This window comes from Orycteropus afer, unplaced genomic scaffold (assembly GCF_000298275.1).
Source record: "Orycteropus afer afer isolate SDZICR_OR568_19922 unplaced genomic scaffold, OryAfe1.0 scaffold00074, whole genome shotgun sequence".
NCBI lineage: Eukaryota > Metazoa > Chordata > Mammalia > Tubulidentata > Orycteropodidae > Orycteropus > Orycteropus afer.
The window spans coordinates 2,395,524-2,417,271 of NW_006921661.1; the positions used below are offsets into that span (position 1 = coordinate 2,395,524).

Consider the following 21,748-nt stretch of genomic DNA (forward strand, 5'->3'; position numbering starts at 1 on the left):
AGGCATAGCCCTGCCTATCTCTTCCACTCCCACGCAAGCAGTCTGAGGTCAGCTGTCACCATGGCCACCAGCAAGCCTACTCAATAATATCTTGGATGCATTCATGCAAAAGGGTTTTAGAGGCTTCTACCTCACCTAACCCCATCATAGGCCAGAAAAGGGGCCTAAGACAAGGTTTGCTGTCCCTACAGCATAAATGAAGAAGCCAAGGCTCCGAGAGGGAGAGAGATATGTCCTTGGAAAGGTGGGGATTAAAACCTGCACTTGGCCTCCCTTGGGAAGGAAGAAACAGACCACCAGCATTCCTCAGGGGAGCTTCCATAACCCTTTTAGGCCCTGGGTGAACAGATAGCTTATCCACACTGGCTGTGATCCAAGAGACAGATGCCCTACACCAAACACAGTGGCAAACAGAGTCACGTCTTCCCTCAGAAGAGCCTACATTAAAAGCGCAAGATTCGGATTCTCTGCTTCAGAATCACCACCTGACATTAGGCAAGTCCCTGCCTGGCTCCTCAGCCTTCTCACCTGGAAAATGGGGACTATTCTAGACCTGCCACTCATGGGATCAGGAGAAGATGCAAACAAAATGAAAGCTGAGCAGTCATGAGTCTATTCTTGGCCATCTGGGCCCTGAGAAGCTGTCAGGGAAGGAGACACACACTCCTGATCTAAATGATTCTAGAAGGAATTGCATCCATCCACCCTCACTGCCAACTTCCAATTCCACTGTGTCTCCCCTGAGCTCCAGCCTTACTCAAAATCAGCTCCTCTTCTTGCCTAGACCAGTGTGGCAGTCTCCTAATTGATCTCTTCATTCCATCCCTCAATCCATTCTCCAAAAGGGGCATGTATCCTAGAGGAGAATTCAGGCTTTGCATCTAGTCCTGCCTGTCCCTCACAGTAGCCATGGCCATGGAGGTAGGTGCTCCTCCACCTCTCTGAACCTCTGCCCCCCGAAGATGACTATGAAATTACTATCTGCCCACCACTTTCCCATCTGGGGCTGCTGCTCCTCTCCAAGGCTTTGGCTTATACCCCTCCCTCTGCTGGCATCACATTCTGGGAAATTCCAGCAACACCTGGCCTACTCCAGAAAGCATGCAGGAAAACCACAATCTCTTCCCTAAAAAGACTAGATTCCTATACCTGTCTCTCTCAGATAACCCTCTGCATTTTTGCTATGCATAGATGGTAGAGTCTGACTCATCTCCATCACTCCCTAAGTACACTCTTTGTGTGTGTGTGTGTGTGTGTGTGTATACAACTCCAATGTTCTGCCCCACTCCCATCCCCCCCCGCCGCCCCAGCTCAGGCTTCATCAGCCTTCCCTGGTCTCTCTAACCCACCCTGCAAACACTGTCAGATCAACTTCATTACACAATGAACTCCATCCTGCCATGTCCCTATTCAGAATGCTCAAGACTCCCCAGTCGCTTCAGGATAAGGTCCAGACTCTTGAGCCTGACATTCCTGAGCCCTTTTTTGCGACCCTAAGCTGAGATGGGGCAAGGGTGGAGATGAACCTGATAAACCCTGTTTGGCAGTGAATCAATGGGAATTTGGGCAATTGGCTTTTTCCTAGTGCCTAAGGCACTTGACTGCTAACCAAAAGGTTGGAGGTTCAAACCTACCAGCCACTCCTCAAAAGGAAGATTGGGCAATCTGCTTCCGTAGTGATACCCTCTTGGAAACCCAAGGAGGGGTCGCTATGAGTCAGAGACAATTCGACAGCACATAACAACAACAACAACCACCTTGTGATGATGCCCTTTCTTACCCCCTTGGAAACCCAAGGAGGGGTCGCTATGAGTCGGAGACTATTCGACAGCACATAACAACAACAACAACAACCTTGTGATGATGCCCTTTCTTCTTGAAGAGGTTTCTCCTGTTTCTCTCCTGCTAAATTCTGACTCATCTTTCAGAAGATGAAATCAAACCAAACCCATTTCCATCCAGTCAATTCCAACTTATAGCAATCCTACAGGACAGAGTAGAACTGTCCTAAAGGGTTTCCAAGGCTGTAATTTTTACAGAAGCAGACTGCCACATCTTCCTCCTGTGGAGCAGCTGGTTGGTGGGTTTGAACGTTTCAGTTAGCAGGTGAACGCTTAACCACTGTGCCACCATCTTTCAATACCCAGTTCAAATGTCCCCTCCTCTGGGAAGTCTTTCCTTGTCCCTCTATAATTCAAGTCTCCCACAACTCTCTTAGCTTCTCTCATCCCTCTGCAGTGTAAACAGATTCCATGTCTGTCTCCCTACCTAACTGGGATCTCCCCGGGGAGGAAGGAGGTCCAATCTTCCTCTCTGTATCCAGTGCCCAGCACTGTTCCAGGCAAAGTGACGAATGATATACGTGTGACAAGATGAGGAAAAACCAAGGATGTAACTAGAAAACTATGTTCTAGGGACTGGCCTACATCTCGGTCCAGTCACTGCCCCTTCCTCTGCTCAGGTCAGCAGTGGTCACTGGACTGGGCTGAGTGAGGCTTCAGCCATTCAGAAAAAGACTCAAACAATCATAGCTGAAGAAAAAGAAAAAAAAAAAAAATTATTCCTGATTAACCCTCAGGTCAAAAGTTCACAGAATCTCATAGGACTTGAAGAAGATCTCACTCAACCTCTCCTTATCCCAGGGCAGAGCAGGCCCTCTGAGCCCTTGCTCAGCACCTAAGGCTTAGGAAGCTCCTTCCCTCTCCGCTCTGACTCTTACACCCTACTGACACAGGTCTCCCTCCTTTGACTTCCCAGGGTCTTAGAGCTACCTGGGGGGTACCAGGCTGTCCCCTCGCACACGGAAAGTACCCTCTATCCCTGGTCTCTGAGGCAGCAGTATCTCTCTACATTTTTTTAATGTAACTTCTTCTACCCAAAGCAGTCCTGGAAAGGAGCCCCTCACCCTACTACTGGGAGGTCCTTGCCAATGCCACCAAACTGTCTCCTAGAAAGAAAAAGGTTTTACTGATAAAAACCATATGCTATTTACTGAAGGGGAATAGGATGAAAGCAAAGAAGAGGGTGGGAGCATCTTTTCCCTGCTCCAGAACCCACCACCCTCACCCCTCCCAGCTGGGAGTCACCCATCACATACTACTCTTGACAGCACCCTCTATCCCCACCCCAATTTTTCTTGAAGGGTAGGCACCTGGCTGACACGTCAGGGTCTCCTGTTTGCAAGGTCCATTGTGGGGAAAGTACCCTTGGGGGCTGGGGGTGCTGAGAATGGCAGAAGCCCATTCCAAGCTGTGTCTGCCTCTGGGCCCTTCCGTTTGAACCCCAGCTCAGTCCTTCCCTCTAGGTATACCAGTGCGCCGCACCCAGGATGGAGCTGCGGACCCTACGAAAGGCCGGTAAGCTTGACGGTACTGGGAGAGGATCTCGATACACATTTGATGATACAAAAGGCTGAGGTCCAGAGAGGGGCATCTACTCGCCCAAGGTCACACAGCGAGGCCTAGTATGCACCCAGACCTCCCGCCTCCCAGCCTCGGGCTCTCCGAGCCCTATGCGCGTGTCCGGGTCTCTCAAACAACCAAGGTACAGCCACCTTCCCCGACCCGGCACACACGCCCCCTGCCATCTTACCTCCCTGACCCCAACGGCCCCTGCCTGAGATCCGACTTCTGGGCAGGGCGCTGAGGCTGGACAGTGCTAGGCAGGGCCGGGCTAGGTCAGGGCGGATCCTCTGCTCCCACCCGGGATGGGGACGCCCTCCGCCAGGTCCCAGACGGCAGGGATGCTGCTTCTACTGCAAAGACTAATCTCTCCACCCTGTTCCGCACAATCCTGTACCCAGAGAACCCGACTCTGCGGCGCGGCGAGACTGCGGGACGCCGTGGGGGGAGGGGCGAGGTGCGGGAAACTGGGCGGAGCCGGAGCGGAGGCCACCCCGCGAGCCACCACTCGGCCCGCGTCCCCTTTAAGGCTAGCCGGCCTGAGAACTGACGGGGCGGGGCAGAGAGGGCAGCTACTCGCCTCAATGCCTCCTGGGAAATGGAGTTCTCACTCTTCCCACTGAACCGCAAAGGGGCCAGAGCGAGAACTACATGGCCCAGAGCGCAAGGCGAGCATCCCGGGCCGCCACACCCCTAGGCAAGGCTCCCACCCTCCGCCCCTCTAGCAAAGCTGCGCTGGCCGCCCGCGGAGGGGAGGCTGCAGAGCGAGGGCCGGAGGTGGGTGCGGCACGGCGGGGGGCGCGGGACGCAATCTTGGGAGGTGAGGGAGCGCGGCCCACCTGGGCACCTGTCGCACCATAAAAGGTTATCTACTTCAGCCTTGCCGTTCTCATCTGTGAAATGGGAATGGCAACATCTATGGCTGCGGGGGATGGGACGCAGGTCGGATAGCGGGGAGAAAGAGAGGGCGGGGTTAGAAAGAGGGGACGGGCCTGGTGGGAGGTGTTTGGATGGGTAGTGTTGTTAGGAAAAGCCCGGATCCTTAGGGCCCAGACTGTGGGAAGAGTCTTTGGTGGGTGGGGCAAGGAGGGGCAGAGTCTCAAAGTGAGAAGGGGGCCACCTGTCAGAAAAGAGGACTCCAGGACTGGGGAGTGGGTGCCGAGAAAGCCGATGAGGTGAGCCTGGGTTCGATTGAATGGGATGAGCGAAGAGCGTGAGGGGAGGAGGGACAGGGACACAAAGATGAAAAAGACCCCTCCCCGTTCTGGAGAACCTAGTGCCCAAGTGTGTGAGATGGCACAGAACACCTTTCTTTCTTGTGACTAGAAATAAAGAACTCTTCCCTTGAGCTCAGTGCATCACACACAGGATCTCATTCAACCCTCACAACCCTTAAAGTAAAGGCGTCACCATGTTTGTTTACAAGTGAGGAACATGAGGCATTGAGAAGTGAAGTGACTTGCCCCAAACCACCAAGACTCCTTGCTCAAAGACTGCTTTTTTTCCCCTGTAGCGCCTTGGTCTGGAGAGGGTGGCAAGGATGAAATAAGAGTTTGATGTCCTAAACTCAGTTTGCAAACAAGGTCGGACCCTTCGCAAGTTGTAGAATGGAATCAGCTCCCTCAGGCCTTCTGAATGTTGACATGTAAGGTAACCCTCCCAGGGTTATTGTGTGAATGAAATGAGATGGATTTGAAAGGCCTTTGTTTATAAAGTACAATTGTGTAAAACCGGTAAAAACCAAACCCACTGCTATCTAGTCAGTTCCTACTCAAAGCAACCCTGCAGGACAGACTAGATTTCCCCATAGGGTTTTCAAGGCTGTACTGTTTATGGAAGCACACTGCTACATCTTTCTCTCTCCAAGCTGCTGGTGGGTTCAAACTGTCAACCTTTTGGTTAGCAGCCAAACACTTTTAACCACTGTGCCACCAGGGTTCCATTGTGAGATGCAGGAAGACCAAAAGGAAGTGAGTGATTGAAATGGGATGCTTGAGCCTAAGGAAGCCCACAAGATGAGATATGATAGTGAGCTAGGAGAGTAAAAGAAAATTCTGGGAGAGGATGGGAGATGGTGGTGGTTGCTGGGAGTTTGCATCAGGTGAGAGGATACTTTGCTGAGTAAGTGGGGAATTTGTGCCAGGTCAGGTAGGTTCCCTCCTTCAGCCTGCTTTTCCCCTTTCCATGCCTTCCTGGGCAGCTCCTTCTGGAGTCTATGCGTTCTCTGAGCCTAGAGGGCAGCTTTTCTTCCTGCCATTTGGGTGGTAGGAGAAATGGAGCAGCTTGTGGGCTTCTTAGAGATATGCACTGGATAAGATGGGGCTAGAAATACAGTTGCTGAGCCTGGGGAGATCAGGAAGAGGAAGTGAAAGGTAGTATTCCCACATAGTCCACAGGGTCAAAGAGACCTTATGCATGCTGGTGGACTGATTGAGTAAGGTGGGGAAGGTACCTCCTGCTTGCTGGAAGACACATTACTCACTCTGAACATTGCCATTCTTGAAATTTACCCAACCATGCTCAGCCCATCACCTAAAAAAAAAACCTTGTTGCCCTCAAGTCAATTCCAACTAATAATGACCATATAGGAAAGGGTAGAACTACTCCATAGGGTTTCTAAGGTGGTGGGTTGGAACTGCTGGTGGGTTTAAACGACTAACCTTTCAGTTAACAGCCGAGCGCTTAAGCACTGCGCCAACAGGGCTCTATGTGTCCATCCCCTACACAATGGGAACTCTCCCTGTGCTTATTTCCAGTTGATCATTTGGGCCTTCCAGAGAGGCTTAGATTCCAAATTAAAGATTCAGGAGAGGTTTTCATTTCAAAATAAAAAGTTAAAATTTCAGGAGAAAGCAATAAACCTCCCTATTGGTACATGAGGGAGCTCTGGTAGCATAGTGGCTAAGGCACTTGACTGCTAACCAGAAGGCTGGCGGTTCAAACCCACCAGCCACTCCTCGGAAGGAAGGTTGGGCAATCCTACTTCCGTAGTGATACTGCCTCGGAAACCCAAGGAGGGGTCGCTATGAGTCAGGGCTGACTCGACGGCACACAACAACAACAACATTGGTACATGATGGTCATTCTGGGGTGGGAAAAGTGGATCTGACCAAACAGCAGGAAATTTCTTCCCCTTCTCCTGCTCTGCCTGAATCTGGAGATAGAGAAAGGGGAGATCCGCCAGGGAGAACAGGCACCCAACTATTTAAAGTAGGTGGTGAAGGTAGTCGGGGGCAATGGGCCATGGTAAGGAGTGAGAATAAAATGCTCTGGAGATGCAGAGGAAGAGGGAGTAAGTTCTGCCTGAGGAAGACCTGGCAGATGAGTGAGATTTTTCTGAACTTTACAGGCAGAGGGGATGACAGACCAAATTGCAGGGGAAGAAGAGGGGCTATGGTTGGTCTGTTAGGTGGGGATAATAATATCTACTTCACAAGGCATGCATGAGATTAAGAGTAACGTATGAAGCTCCTACACAGTAGTAATTGCTCAAAAAATGTTAGCCATTATTGTTACCATTGTCTTCATCTTCCCAGACTTGGCTCTACCCAGTAATCTGCCCAGGGCCCCACAGCTAATAAGTGGCAAAGCCTGATTCAAACCCAGGCCTAGGTGATGCCAAAGCCCATTGGACTTTCTCCTACCCCACAAAGGACCACTGGTTCATTCTGCCAATCTTCAACATTACTGTGGCCCAGAAATGGCCCCTCTTTGTGAACATGCTCAGAGAGCTATGATTTTCTTTCTTCTTGTACTAGTGGAGACTGTGGGTTCAGGAGGAGGCAGGAAAAATAGGTCATGAGCAGCCATGTTCTCGGAGTCTGAATCTCAGCACAGAGGACTGGTAGGACTAACGGTGTGGACTTGCTCTGGTTGGTGGGTTTGGCTGGGGAGACCACGCAGGTTTAAATTCTAACTCCACCATCAACTTTAGATCATTTTAGTTTAGTCCTGGTTTGCTTCCCAGCCTTCTAGAACCTAGAGGCACCTGCAAAGAAATATTATGAAATGGCAATGCTTTTTAGTAATAGTAATAAGAAATCCAGCATTTCTGTTGAGTGGTCACTTAGGATCAAGATGAAATTTTACATCCAGCATTTCTATTGAGTGGTCTTATAAGGTAATGGTTCTTTTTGTACCTGTTTTAAAATTAAAATATTTTGAAATTTTTCAAACTTGTAGAAATGGTGAAAGAATAGCCCTTCACTTTAGATGCACCAATTCACATTTTTGCTTTTGTACACACACACACCCATATATATACTTTTTTTTTTGACAAACTATTTAAAAGTAAATTACAGGGGGAGTCATTGTTTAGGAAGCAGTGAGCTTCTCTGTGTGGTGATGGTAAATGTGGCAACAAATATGGATAATAGTTGTATGACATGATTAATAAAATTGAAATCACTGAATTGTGCATCTGAAAAATATTGAATTGGCAAATATTCTGTTGCATACATTTTTACAATAAAAATGGCACTTGAACCCTAAATTCTTTAGCATGCATCTTTTAATAATATTGTTACCCTGCATAACCATAAGGGAACTCTGGTGGTATAGTGCCTAAGGCATTTGACCGCTAACCCACTGGCCACTTCTCTGAAGGAAGACTGGGCAATCTATTTCTGTAGTGATACCACCTTGGAAATCCAAGGAGAGGTTGCTAAGAGTCAGATTCGGCTTGATGGCAGTGAGGTTTTTTTTTTTTTTTTTTTGCATAGCCATAATACTGCTATCACGCCTAAGAAAATTTGCAGTAAGTCAGTATTGCCTAATAAACAGCTGATACTCAAATTTCTTAAGTTGCCAGAAAAGATCTATAGCTTTTTAATCTTTTTAAAATGTGAAATCTAGCCAAGGTTCATATATTCGGTTATATCTCTTTACAAAACTAATTTAACTTGGATAAAGCCCTACCACCTTTTGAAAAAAAAAAAAAAAAAAAACTTTTTACTGTGATTTGGGTGAAAGTTTACAGACCAAATGGTTTCCATTCAACAATTCAGACACATTTTGCTTTGTGGCATTGATTACAATTCCCACAACTTAACAGCATTCTTCCCACTTCCTCCCTGTGTTTACTGTTTCTGTTCATCCTTCTTTCCTATTCCTTCCTGCCTTCTGAGCTTTATCACTAGGCAGATGCTGCTCTTTTGATCTCATATGGTTGATTGTTTTAATGAGTGTTTACTTCCCTAATGTTACTGTTCACCTTATAGGCTTTTCTGTTGTTTGGCTGAAAGTTGAACCACGGGGACTCTACCTTTTTTAAATTTGTTTGATGGTTTCCTGAATTAGTAGATTCATGTTACACATATTTTGGCTTTTGTATTCTTAACTATATCATATCAGGAGGCATGTGATATCAGGGTCCTATTATCCATGATAAGGAGCACTGGTGGCACAGTAGTTAAGTTGTTGGCTGATAACCAAAAAGTCAGTGGTTCCACCTACTAGCCTTTCAGTGGGAGAAACTAGCCTTTCAGTGGGAGAAAGATGGAGCTGTTTGCTTCTGTAAAAATTTATGGCCTTGGAAACCCTAAGGAGTAGTTCTACTCTGCCCTCACTGTGAGTTGGAATTGACTTGATGACAATGAGTAGTTGGGTACCATCTGTGAATGCTAAGTTTGGTCTTTGGTTAAAGTGGTGACAGCATGATCTCTCCTTTGTAAGGGTAAACTTTTCACTCTGTAGAGTTATTCTTTGAGACTGTTGGGATTTTGTGTCCCCAATAATCTTTTACTCAACATCCATTGATGGCCTTTGCCTGAATCAGTTATTACATTGGGTTGCTGATAGAAATTTTCTGATTCTGCCATTTCATCTGTATTCATTAGTAGACATTCTTCTTCATGGAAGAACTATTTTCCCCTCTTTCCTGTCTTTGCTTTATTTCCTACTTCCTTTCCCTCACCCTCTTTTCTTTTCTTTTTAGAGTAACATTATGGACTCATGAATTAAATTTTTATTTGTTACGTTATAATCCATTACTATCATTCTTTTTGATACTCATATTATCCCAAGTTTAGCCAGTGGTTGTCCTTTCTGGCAAGTTCCTGTGTCCTTTTGACATGACCTCATTGGTCTTTGATTGCTGCTTTGCTTTCTGGCAAGAGATGGTCCAGACTCAGCTTGAACTTTTCTCATCCAAGTCCAGAATCATCAGTTTCTGCAAGGAGCCAAGGTTTCTTTTTGTAGATGGTATTTATAAACCAAGATCTAGGATCATGTGTGCCCAGGCTGCTTGGGTGTCATTTTTAGGTCCTTTTAGTGAACAAACCAAAAAAAAAAACCAAACTCACTGCCGTCGAGTCGTTTTCGACTCATAGTGACCCCTCCTTGGGCTTCCGAGGCAGTATCACTATTGGAAGTAGATTGTCCAGTCTTCCTTCCAAGGAATGGCTGGTGGGTTTGAACCGCCAGTCTTCTGGTTAGCAGTCAAATGCCTTAGGCATTATGCCACCAGAGCTTCTTTTAGTGAACAGAACTAGGAAATGATAGACAGATAGATTTAAAAAAAAAACAAACTCACTGCCATCAAGTCAGATCTGATTCATAGCGACCCCTCCTTGGGTTTCCAAGGCAGTATCACTGTGGAAATAGATTGCCCAGTCTTCCTTCTGAGGAGTGACTGGTGGGGTTGAACCATCAGCCCTCTGGTTAGCAGTCACATGCCTTTGTTGTAGTCTGCCGTGGAGTCAGACCAACTCATTGGGACCCCTCCTAGGGTTTCCAAGGCATTATTACTACGGAAGTAGATTGGTCAACCTTCCTTCCAAGGAGTGGCTAGTGGGTTTGAACCACCAGCCTTCTGGTTAGCAGTAAAGTGCCTTAGGTACTACGCACCAGAGCCTTAGGCAGATAGTTATAGATGGTAGATTACTGATAGATAGACGATAGAATAATAGGTAATTATCATTATACAATAACTTTGTTGTTTTGTTGTTGCAACAGTTAGTCCTCACTGATAGTACAAAGGAGTAGATTGCATAGGAAGTAGTTTCATTGTGGAAGCTTTGGGGATGGTAGTGCAGGCAAAGTGAAAATTGCAAAAGAAGAGCCAATGCCTGCTGCCAGGATTCCATGAAGCTGTTGACTAGGACTTCTGTGACTGACTTCAGCCTCCCCTTAACCTGGATTGAAAGAGTGCCCTATCTGTCTTCAGAGGGCTGGTTCTCCTGGGTGTCTAAGCCTGGAACCTCACAGGGGCCATGACTCAGAGGCCAAGGGTGCAAGGGAAGCCCTGGGCAAAGGATACATCTTGTCTGAGTCTGGTCTGGTCTGTGAATATGATCCGTTCTACCTGGGTCCGAGTTGTCTAAGGATCAGCATCTAATGTATTTAATTTTTAAAATTGTTAATTTGTCTTCATCAGCATATTTATAATAAAATCCCTTTTTCATTGTGTTAATAGCACAGTTTGAAATGTTGCTGCTTTATTGTTTGATTTAATACCTTACACTAAGATATCTATTCTTTTTAAAATATTCTTTCATTGCTTTTTCCAGATTAAAATTTTAATCTTTAAAAAAATTTCTTAGCTTTTGAGAAAAATTGTGTTGGGATTTGGATTAGGACAGCATAACAACTATATTGTAATTAATTTAAGAACAAACAGGATATTTAGTTCTCCTCTCAGAAGCATCACATTTCTCTTTATAGTCATATCCTCAACTTACACTACTTAATGTCTGTCCTATCACGCGTTGTTAGATGGATCCAGGCTTTGTAAAAAGATCACAGTTGGAATTCTGGCTCTGCCACCTTTAGCTAAGTGATCCCTAGTAACTGACCTCACCACTCTGTGCTTTTGTTTTATGATCCTAAAAATTAGGATAATAACAGTGTGGGTATTTTAATTTTAAAAATCTATGGGAAAATGTTTCATATAGCTTGAGGTATATCCTAGGTGCTCAGCAAATATGATTTTCTGCCCCCTGGCTTTTATGTATGTCAAGATCAAATTGAGGTGGCAGATGTGAGTGACAGGCCCTATCCAATGGCCTTGGCTGCTGAATGCCTAAAATACAGTTACTGTTCAGAGCACAGACTTACTTTGCACTTGGACAGACATAGGTTAGGCTTGAATCCTGAGTCTAGCACCACCTCAGGCAGGCGACCTAACCTCTCTTGAGCCTCAATTTCTCATTTATAAAGTGGATATAATAATACTTTCCTCACATGAGTGTTAACAGGGTTTAAATGAGCCAATGTATATAAGGCATCTAACACAGTTCTTAGTACAGCTTTGAGTGTTTCCTTCATGAAGTCTGCAGTGCCAGGACATGGCTTTACCGTAGCATAGCATGTTGTTGTTGTTATATGCCATCGAGTCGGCCCTGACTCATAGCGACCCCTCCTTGGGTTTCCAAGGCAGTATCACTACGGAAGTAGGATTGCCCAACCTTCCTTCCGAGGAGTGGCTGGTGGGTTTGAACCGCCAGCCTTCTGGTTAGCAATCAAGTGCCTTAGGCACTATGCTACCAGAGCTCAACATAGCATAACATAACATAACATGTCTCTTGGGGAATGTCTTGGTTTCCCTTCCTATACGACAGCTCCTCTCAAAGATTTCTGTTTCCTGTCAACAGTTAGAGGCTACAACGGGTGATTTTCAGACCCCAAACTGGATCTTCCTCTTATTCAGTCCACAGCCTCATCTCAGGGAGGAGGGATGTTCAAGTAAAATAGCAAGTCCCTAGGCCCCTGGCCTCCTCTGCCTTGGTTGGATGGTCTAAGAGACAGTGTGGCATCATCTCCTGGTTTGACAACAGTGGTTTTCTCAGGCTGGTGTTTTTCCTGGTTCTTTCAGCTTAAAAGGCAAACTAGAACTTTAGATTTACCTCTTGGAAAGTCTTCTGCTTAAGAAAAGTTATTCATTCAGACACAGTGGTATGGATTTCTTTTATCTTCTGCTGCCTGGTTCAGTTTGTATTCCCATTTATCATTTCTAATCTGGCTTTTTAAAACCATCTTTTTATTTTGCTGCTTTGCTACTCAATATCATGAGTCACTCCTGTAATGGGGTACAGCCCTCTCAGTGGACTTCCCTGTCAGGCAGCTGTGCAGGGCACTCTGCGCCTGCCCGGGGGCCTGTCTCCTTGTCCACAGATGTGACAGCAATCGACTGGCTGCCTAAATACCCAATGCCAGTCTGGCCTGGAAAGAGAATAAGAGGGCATGTGCATATCTTGCTCACATTGGTTCCCTGTGGTGGGAAGGGGAAATGATGAGAGATGTTGGACCCAAGTCAGACTTGGATTCAAGTCCTAGCTTCTCCACTGACTAGATCTGTAAACTTAAGCAGTTTCTTAACCTTTCTGAGCTGCAATTTCGTCTGTAAAATGGAGATAATGTGGTATCCATTCACAGAGTGTTTGTGAAGACATTGAAGGAGGTAAAGCATTTAACAATACTGTCATTCTCTATTGTTTTCTGTTTCTTTTGATTAAAAATGAATGAAATGCTACCAAGTGTTATGTCAAGTGCCTCATATTGTACTGGTAAGATGTATGTGCTCAGCAGATGGTATCTGTTATTTTGCCAAACAAGCTGCAGAGCAGGGTTTTAAATGGCTGCTTCAGGAATTCTCGAACTGTTTTAAGCTGTTACAACCTTTTGTTGATACTACATTTCTTAGAAGCCTGGGATCCCCACTCACTGCTGGTATGTCCTGGGCAAGTCACTAGTTCTTCTGAGTCTCAGTTTCTTCATCTGCCAGTCAGGGAGAATGATGCCTACTTCATAGCACTGCCATAGCATTTAAAAGGGCTGATAATGAAGACCTTGGATTTGATAAAAAGTTCAGTAAATTCCCTCCCTCTCTCAGCCCCTTCCTGCTGCTCCCACCCCTAGTTCCATCAGCACCTACTGTGTGCTAGGCAGTGACTATGCAGAGACAAGAGACCTGTCATTGCTCTCAAAGAACTTACAATCTAGACAATGTTATAAAAGCTTTTTTTATCACAACCCACAGTATGAAAATGTATTTTATGTCATGATCTAGTTCATATACAAACACACACAAAAAAAAGTTTTACACCATATATATACACACACACATATACATACATCTATGCACATGCATACCGCATACATATACCATATACCATATATACACATATATATTATACATATATGTATTATATATTTATAATATTATATATATATACACACATATATAACTGGGCAATCTACTTGCGTAGTGATACTGCCTCGGAAACCCAAGGAGGGGTCGTTAGGAGTCGGGTCCGACTCGATGGCAAACAACAACAACAACAACATATAACACAAAAGTTTCACAATACATATACAGGTCATGACCTACTATATTGATTTTATGACTCATTAAAAGGTCATGACCTTAATGTTTTTCTAGTTTATGGAGGTATAATTTACATGCAGTAAAATTCACCATTTTAAAGTGTACAGTTATGTGAATTTTGACAGTTTTATACAGTCATCTACCATATCAAGATACAGAATATTTCCATTACTCTGAAATATCCCCCTGTGCCATTTTGTAGTCAGTCTCTTCCTCACTTCCCTATCCCTGCGCACTAGCAATCACTGACTGATTTCTGTCCCTATACTTTTGCCTTTTCCAGAATGTTGTATAACTAGAATCATACACTGTGTAATCTTTTGAGTATGGCTTTCATTTAACATAATGCTTTTGAGATTTGTCTATTTTCTATATTGAATTGATAGTTTTTTCTTTTGTATTTCTGAATTGTATTCCATTGTATGATTGTACCACAGTTTATTTATCCATTTACATTTTAGTTGATTGCAGTTTCAGAGCAGTAATAAATAAAGCTGCTATAAGCATTCATGCACAAGTTTTTGTATAGAAATATGTTTTCATTTCTCTTGTTTAAATATCTAAGATTGGGATTGCTAGATCATGTGATAATTGTGTGTTTAAGTTCATAAAAACTGTTTTTCACAGTGGTTGTACCATTCTGTACTCTCCCCAGCAATGTAGGAGAATTCCAGTTACTCCACAGCTTCACCAGTGTTTGGTATAGTTAAGAATTTTCATTTGAGCTATTTTCTTAGTATAACCAGTAACCAGTTACTCCCAAGTCTGCTGCAACTCTTGACACTCCATGTGTGTCAGTGTAGAACTGTGCTTCCTAAGGTTTTCAATGAATGATTTTTCAGAAGTAGAATGCCAGGCCTTTCTTCCTAAGAACCTCTGGGTGGACTTGAACCTCCACTCTTTGGTTAGCATACGAAATGGTTTTCATTTGTATGTCTATACCTGTTGGTGGTGTAATGGCTAAGGCATTTGGCTGATAACCAGAAGGTCAGTGGTTCAAACCCACCAGCTGCTCTATAGGAGAAAGATGAGGCAGTCTACTTCCATAAAGATTTACAGCCTTGGAAACCCAATGGGGGTTGCTGTGAGTTGGAATTGACTCAGTGGCAGTGGGTTTGATTTGGTTTTTTAATGTCTAATGTTGTTGAGCATCTTCATTTGCTTATTTGTCATCTGTATGTCTTTGATGAAGTGTTTATTCAGATCTCTTGCCCACTTTTTAATTTGGTTGTTTTCTTATTACTGAGTTTTGAGAGTTCTTTTAGATATTCTCATTGGCAATCTTTTATCAGATATGTGTTTTACAAATATTTTCTCCACTCCATGGCTTGTTTGTTCATTTCTTGACAGTGTCTTTCAAAGAAGAGTAGTTTTTTATTTGGATGAAGTTCAGTTTTGGGGTTTTTTTTGTTTTTTTGGAATTTCTAAAAGGAGCATTTATTTCACAGAAGGCTTGCCACAATTGGGTTGGCGTGAGCATGGCTTTAGTGATTGTTCTTGGTTGCCTCTTTTGCTGCAGCAGTCAGTGGAGTGAGGCTGGAGAGAGGCTTGGCAGTCGTTAGAAACTGATGCTGTAGCAGCTCTTTAGCTGACCCTCTCTTTTCCACATCCATCTCAAGACAATGGTTCAGAAAGTCCCGGAAGATAACTGACAGCTTCTCTGGGTTCTGAAGCTCTGGGGTCCCATTGGTGGCAATGAGGTACAAGGCTCTCAGAGGATTTTCATTGAGGTGTGGGGGCTCCTCTTCAATCATTTCAATGGCCATGATGCCCAGGGACCAGATGTCAGCCTTGGGCCCATAGGCCTTTCGTGTTACAACCTCTGGTGCCATCCAGTATGGGGTTCCCACCATGGTGCTCTGTTTGCTCTGCTCTGGGGTGATTTGGGCACAGAATATAAAATCAGTTAGCTTGACAGAGCCATCCATTCCCAACAGGATGTTGTCACTCTTGATGTCTCTGTGAATGACCTGGTTTGAATGCAGAAACTCCAGGGCACTCAGGATACACAGCTGCAATCTGGCCTTCATCCATGCAGATTTCTGTCACTACATCTGTCAGAGAGCCTCCAGCCAAGTATTCCATGATGACCCATATCTCATCTCCCACAAGGTAACTGTCCAAGTAGTTAACAATATTTGATTCTCATTTTCCCTCATGACCAGGATCTCATTAATAATCAGCTCTTTGGTTGCTGCTGAAGGTTCATCTGCTTAATGGCCACTTCCTATCATGTGGCCATCCATTGCAGTGTACACTGTTGCTGAAGCACCTTGTCCAGTCTTCTCAAATCATGTCTGTTTCTTCTTAGGATCTCCCACACTCACTATGCTCCTATTTGGATGAAGTTCAGTAACTAGTACTTCTGCTTTTCAGTATCCTGGGTCAGAGCCTCTGATGGTATGGTGCTTCTCTCAGTAGGCGAAATGGGAGATATAGCCACGTCCTGTGTTGGAGCAATAGGAATAGGTTCAATCACAGACCATGTATATACAGATTTTGTATGTTCTAGGCGTGGAGCAATCACTGGAGGAGAGGTGCATCATCATCTTCATCTTCTGAAACTGGTGGCACACAGGTGTCCCAGGCATAGCCTTCACATTCAAAGTATTAGAAGAATTACAGTCCTCAGCTAATTTATCTGTAAAGCTCATGTACTTCTGGCTATTGGAAATCTTCTTTGAGTTGTAAAATTGCAGCACACCTAGAACAGCCTGCGGGTTTTTCTTCTGCTTCAGGTTAGTGATATTTGACTCTGAAGCAAACGGGCCCACTGCACTGGCATCCCTGTGAACTCCCCTGTGACAGCATCAAAACCAATGTGAATTGTGTGCTCAAACTCTGAAGGAAGAGAAATCTCTAGCCATTCCTTCTCCTTCTTTTTATTTGTTTTGTCTCCAGGTAAGATGGATCGGTAAAATCGGTCCTTCTTTTTCTTCTCCTCTAGGTTTGGAGGCAGAGGTTTAGAACCGTGGTTTAGGGTTCCAGCATCTTTGCTGCCAGCTCCAATCATAGTGCTGGTGTTTCTCATCGGAGGGGCCAGGGGTTTATCTTGAATGTCTAAGCCGTTATTTGACATTATCACCACCACCACCAGCAGCTACTTCTGGGCTGGCAGGAATTCCATCACAGTCTGTGTGCTCCGACAGAGCCTGGGTGCCTATTTGGATGAAGTTCAGTTCATCGATTTTTTTTCTTTTATGATTTGTGCTTTCTGTGTCCTATCTAAAAAATCTTTGGCTAATCCAAAATCACAAAGCTTTTCTCCTAGAAGTTTTATAGGTTTAGGACTTACAGTAAGGTCTGTGATCCATTTTGAGTTAATCTTCATATATGATGCCAGATACAGGTTAAAATTCAACTTTTTCCATATGGATGTCCAGTGATGCACATTTTGATAAAAGCAGGGAGGAGACTGATATGGGAAGCAAACCATCACATAATAGAATGGTAAGCATGACCAGAGAAATTTGTACAAAGTACTAAGAAGTCCTCAAAGGTGAGCTATTCATCTAGATGGGGAGATTTGAGGATGGCCTCACAGAGGCAGGGACTCATAAGCTAGATGGGCCCTGAAGATTGACAGCAGAGAAGATGGAAAACATAGGCAAAGGTGGTAAAAGCAGAGCAAAGTAGGGAGGACAAGGTGACAGTGTGACAGAGCGTGAAGGTGCCTTCAGTCGTGTCTGGAGTGCCAGAGCATAGGGTATGCTGCTGAGTGGTAAGTTAGAGGTGAGATTGGAAAAGCAAACTGGTTTAGCAGGGAAGTGACATGGAAATTGCACTTCAGGAAGATCACTCTGTAGACCACAATAAAAGAAGAACAGAAATCAGGGTTCTGAGTAGGTATGTGGGCAGAGTCAGGATGAGGCCTGAGCACATAAGCCCACAGGAATGAGTTCAAGGAGACAGAGCAAGAGCAGTTTCAGAAATGAGGAGTCAAAGCCACCTCCCAGGTCTTGGGCGACAGTTGGGTGGCTGAGATGAGTCTACAGCAGATTTGAGGGAAGAGGAATTCTCTTTTAGGCTTATGGTACTGCAAAAAGGATATAGGGGCAGGAGCATCCCCCTCTGACCTGTAACTTCATGTGGGTGGAGAAAATTGCCATCAGCAGCTTCAGCCCAAGGCTGATTCCTATGAAGTCAGACATGCTGCCACCCTCCAACCTTTTTACCAGCCATCCCTCCCACATTACTCTCTACTTCTCTGCTGGGTTCAATAATTCATTACAGTGGCCACATAGAACTCACAGACAATAGTCACTATTATGGGGTTTATTAGGGAAGTTACAGGTTGTAACTCAGGTTCTGGAACACTCAGTATACAGTTCTTCAATCAGGACAACCTCCCCTCTGCCATGCCCAAAGGAATGCCTCTCTTTGACCCTTGGCCTCTCGGCCTGGCCTCTGCCCTGCTCAGGCAAGTGTTATAAAGCTCTTTTAGCTCTGCCAATCGGTACACCTAGGGGCACCCCACTCTGCCAGCACTCCTCCTGCTCAAAGGCACTCACTTTTCTTGCTCTGTGAGCCAGCAAGCCTGCTACTCTGTGTCATGCCAGTTTCTTGGTTCTGCTGCCTCTGCAGCTGCCGTCTCTCTTCCATCATCTCAGTGCAGGGATCTCAGGTCTGAGGATGCACTCCACTCTCAGGTCTTCTCTGTCTTGATGGCAGTGAGATCCCTCCTTTCCATCTCTGGGAGGCCTAGTGAAATGACTGACCAAACTGACCAACCCCTCCACATTAGGATTCCATACACCTTATTTCCATGACCCAAACCACCCCCCACCCCCCCACCCCCCACCCCCGCAAGGGTGCTATGTATCTTATTTACATTACTAACAAGCTATCTAGCCACAAAGCACCACGTATTTGCATAGTTTCACCTAGTTATCTGGTGCAAGTCACAAAGACTATGGCTACAAGACCCATCCAAGTAATTCATTGTCCCCATGCCTTTGTACCTTTCAGAGTGAGACCTGTGGATTTGTGATGGTGGACACCATGGTACTGCCACTAGAAAATTAGCTTGGGGAAACTGACTCTATGACTCAATAGATACAAGGAGAAGTACCACAGAGAGAGACCTAGACCAGGGACCAGGAGACCTGTGTTCTGACCTAAACCCTGTTCCTGATGGACCGTGTAACTCTGGGCTGCTTTCCCTTGGACAAATGACTGGGTGCATGATCTCATGCACTGTGTGGCTAGTGGGGTCAGCAAGGTAGGTGCTTGGCATCTTAGGCAAGCAGAGAAATAGGACCCTCAGGTCTGTCTTGAGGGTCTTGACTCCTCCCACCTACTTAGCTCTTAGTATTTCAACACTAATACTTGGAGGGAAATAAAGGTCTGAGGCCCACAGAGCCTGTCAGGATAGATAGCCCAGCCTGTCTAATGCCTGAGCTTGCTTTTTCCACAGAGCTAAGCTACATCTCAGGAGCTCTGGTGGCATAGTGCCTAAGGCACTTGACTGCTAACCAGAAGGCTGGTGGTTCAAACTCAGCTGGTACTCCTTGGAAGGAAGACTGGACATTCTACTTCCGTGGAGATACCGCCTTGGAAACCCAAGGAGGTGTCACTATGAGTAACAATCACCTCGACAGCAGTGAGTTTGGTTTGGTTTTTTAAGCCACTTCTCAGAGCCTGGACCTTAATGCCCATGTTTTTTCCAAGAAGAAAGAAAGATTGAAAACTAGAATAAGCAAATAACAATCTGGAAATAAAAGCAGCTGGAGGAGGTTGGCGTCCTGGGAAAAGGGTTTTGCAAACCGTAGGGGAAGAGAAGATTCTGAGGATGAAGAAGAGAATGGCCCATTTCTGAGCCCAGCTCTTGCCTAGGCCTCTGGAGAGAGAATTAGTTTTACTCAGCCTTGAGTCCTAAGCACCCTCCCCAGCTACTGCTTCCAAAAGCTGGTCCTCACACTTGCAGCCCCCCTTGCACTGGTGGCTCACTCCACCCCTCTGTAAGGCCTCCCCACTGTCTACAAGGCCTCCCCGCTGTCTCGCAGCCCATCTTATCAGGGCTTCTGCTGATGATTTTGTCACTTCATTGTGCCCTCATTTCTCTTCAGACACTGCAGATGGTTAATGCCTTTCTGCAATTTCAAAGTGCCCCAGTTAAACTGGGAAGGAGTCATAAGGGAAGCCCCCAAGAGTTGTATGGGACAACTGGACATCTGTACCCAGCATGGCCTCCATCCTTTAGAGAAAGGGGGCCTTAGCTCAGCCACTTTAGAAGGCAGATACATGGTGAGAAGTGCTCTGGCCTTACCCAAAGTTACCATATACCTGATGGATGACTCTGTTTCCCCATCTGCACAGAAAGTGTGCTTGGTCAGGTGCTTTTCAATGTGCCAGGATTCATTCCCAACCTACTCCTATAGTTCTTGATGTATCTTTTGTTACTATACTCTCACTGTCTCTTGTTTCTTGTCTCAGCCTCTGCCACCAGCCTGGACTCTTCTTTAGGTCAGCAGTGGGGCTCCTTTCCACACCTGCAGAAAGCATTTGACCTTTGGTCTTGGTTCCTGAAAGCTGGACCACACCTAAGACAAATGAGTGGGGACTGGCCAGACCAAGAGGGACCACCTTGGGGCCTCTGTTGACTGAGCCTCAGGAGGCATGGTGTAATTTATCATGGCTACATGGTGAGGCCTATCCAGGCCTTGGAAGATGGAGACTCAGGGAGCTTCTTGGTTGTGACTGTGCAGAGGAAAAGGTAGCACATCCTTCCTGGGTCCTTTTGGTTCTTGCTCCACGTTAGGACCCCTGTCCATACCTCATGCTATGCATATCTTCATTATATCCATTTTTAGTTTTTTAAAGCTGTTATTACAGGTATAGTGTCTCCTACAACTCTGTGAGTCATTTCAGAGAATTATCAGATCCAAGAGAGAAGGGGGAGTTTGCCAGTCTGAAGTATACAGAGGCATGTGGACTCCAGGGCTTGTGACTGGTACCCCATGGGAGTAGAAGAGGAGCCCAAATTTGGAGCTGGCTGGTCTGAAGTTGAGAGTGTCCTGAACTTTCCAGCTGGTACCCAGTGACCTAACCCTCGGTGGTTGGGGATAAGAGAAGGAAGGTGTTCTGGTTACCTAGTACTGCTCTGACAAGAAATATACCACAAATGGAATGGCTTGAACAAACAGGAGTTTATTCTCTCACAGTCTGGAGGCTTTAAGTCCAAGTTCAAAGTGCCAGACTCTAGGGGCCGTGTGAAAGCCCCTTGACTTGGACTTCAGCTCTGCCTCTTGCTACCAGCCCATTGAAGCTAAAGGCATCTCTTCACTCAGGCAGCTGCTGGCTGCTGAGGCTAACAAGCCCAAGATTGACAAATAAAATGGCACAGTCCCAATGTTACCAAACCACATGGCAGGCCATTAATTCAAGTCGGTTATAAGTTTTTAAGTCTCAAGGTCAGCAGAGCATGGCAGGCTACTGAACAATGACACAGCTACACACAGAGATCAAGCATGCCATAAGCTAGAGACCATTCCCAAGGCTTCTCCTTATATACAGGAAGCAGACCACATCCCAAAGGCAGCTACTTAGCTGCTTATGGTAGATCCCACCATGGAGTTGATTGCCAGTCTCATCATGGGGAATAACTACCACCAGCGGCCCAGCCACTCAACCAGGCCCAGCCAAATTGACACACAAACATAACTACCACAGAAGGGATTGAGTGGGCAGCTGGGGTCTAAATGGAACAGGGAAGGAAAGCTGAGATGTCCACAGGATGCAGGTAGAATATGGAGTTGGATTTACCCACTATACATTTTGGCATCAGATGTGGGTGATCTTAGCCTCTCTGGACTAGTGTTGCATAACCCCCACTCCCAACATCAGGGAACAGTTTCTGAATCCATTCCACAGGTTAGCTCTGGGAAAACTATCATGTTGGAAGCTAACAGGGTATATGCCCTGTTTCTAGAATCTTAAAGAGAAGTTAGATCAGCCATAAAAAGAAATGAAGTTCTGATCCATGCTGTAACATTGATGAACCTTGGAAACATGCTTAGTAAAG

At 45.5% G+C, this 21,748-nt stretch overlaps 1 pseudogene; it reads right to left on the minus strand.

Annotated features, from left to right (window-relative positions):
- Window positions 1-15,209: 15,209 nt before the first annotated feature.
- On the minus strand, window positions 15,210-16,804 carry LOC103197047 (annotated as a pseudogene).
- Between the last annotated feature and the right edge of the window lie 4,944 nt (window positions 16,805-21,748).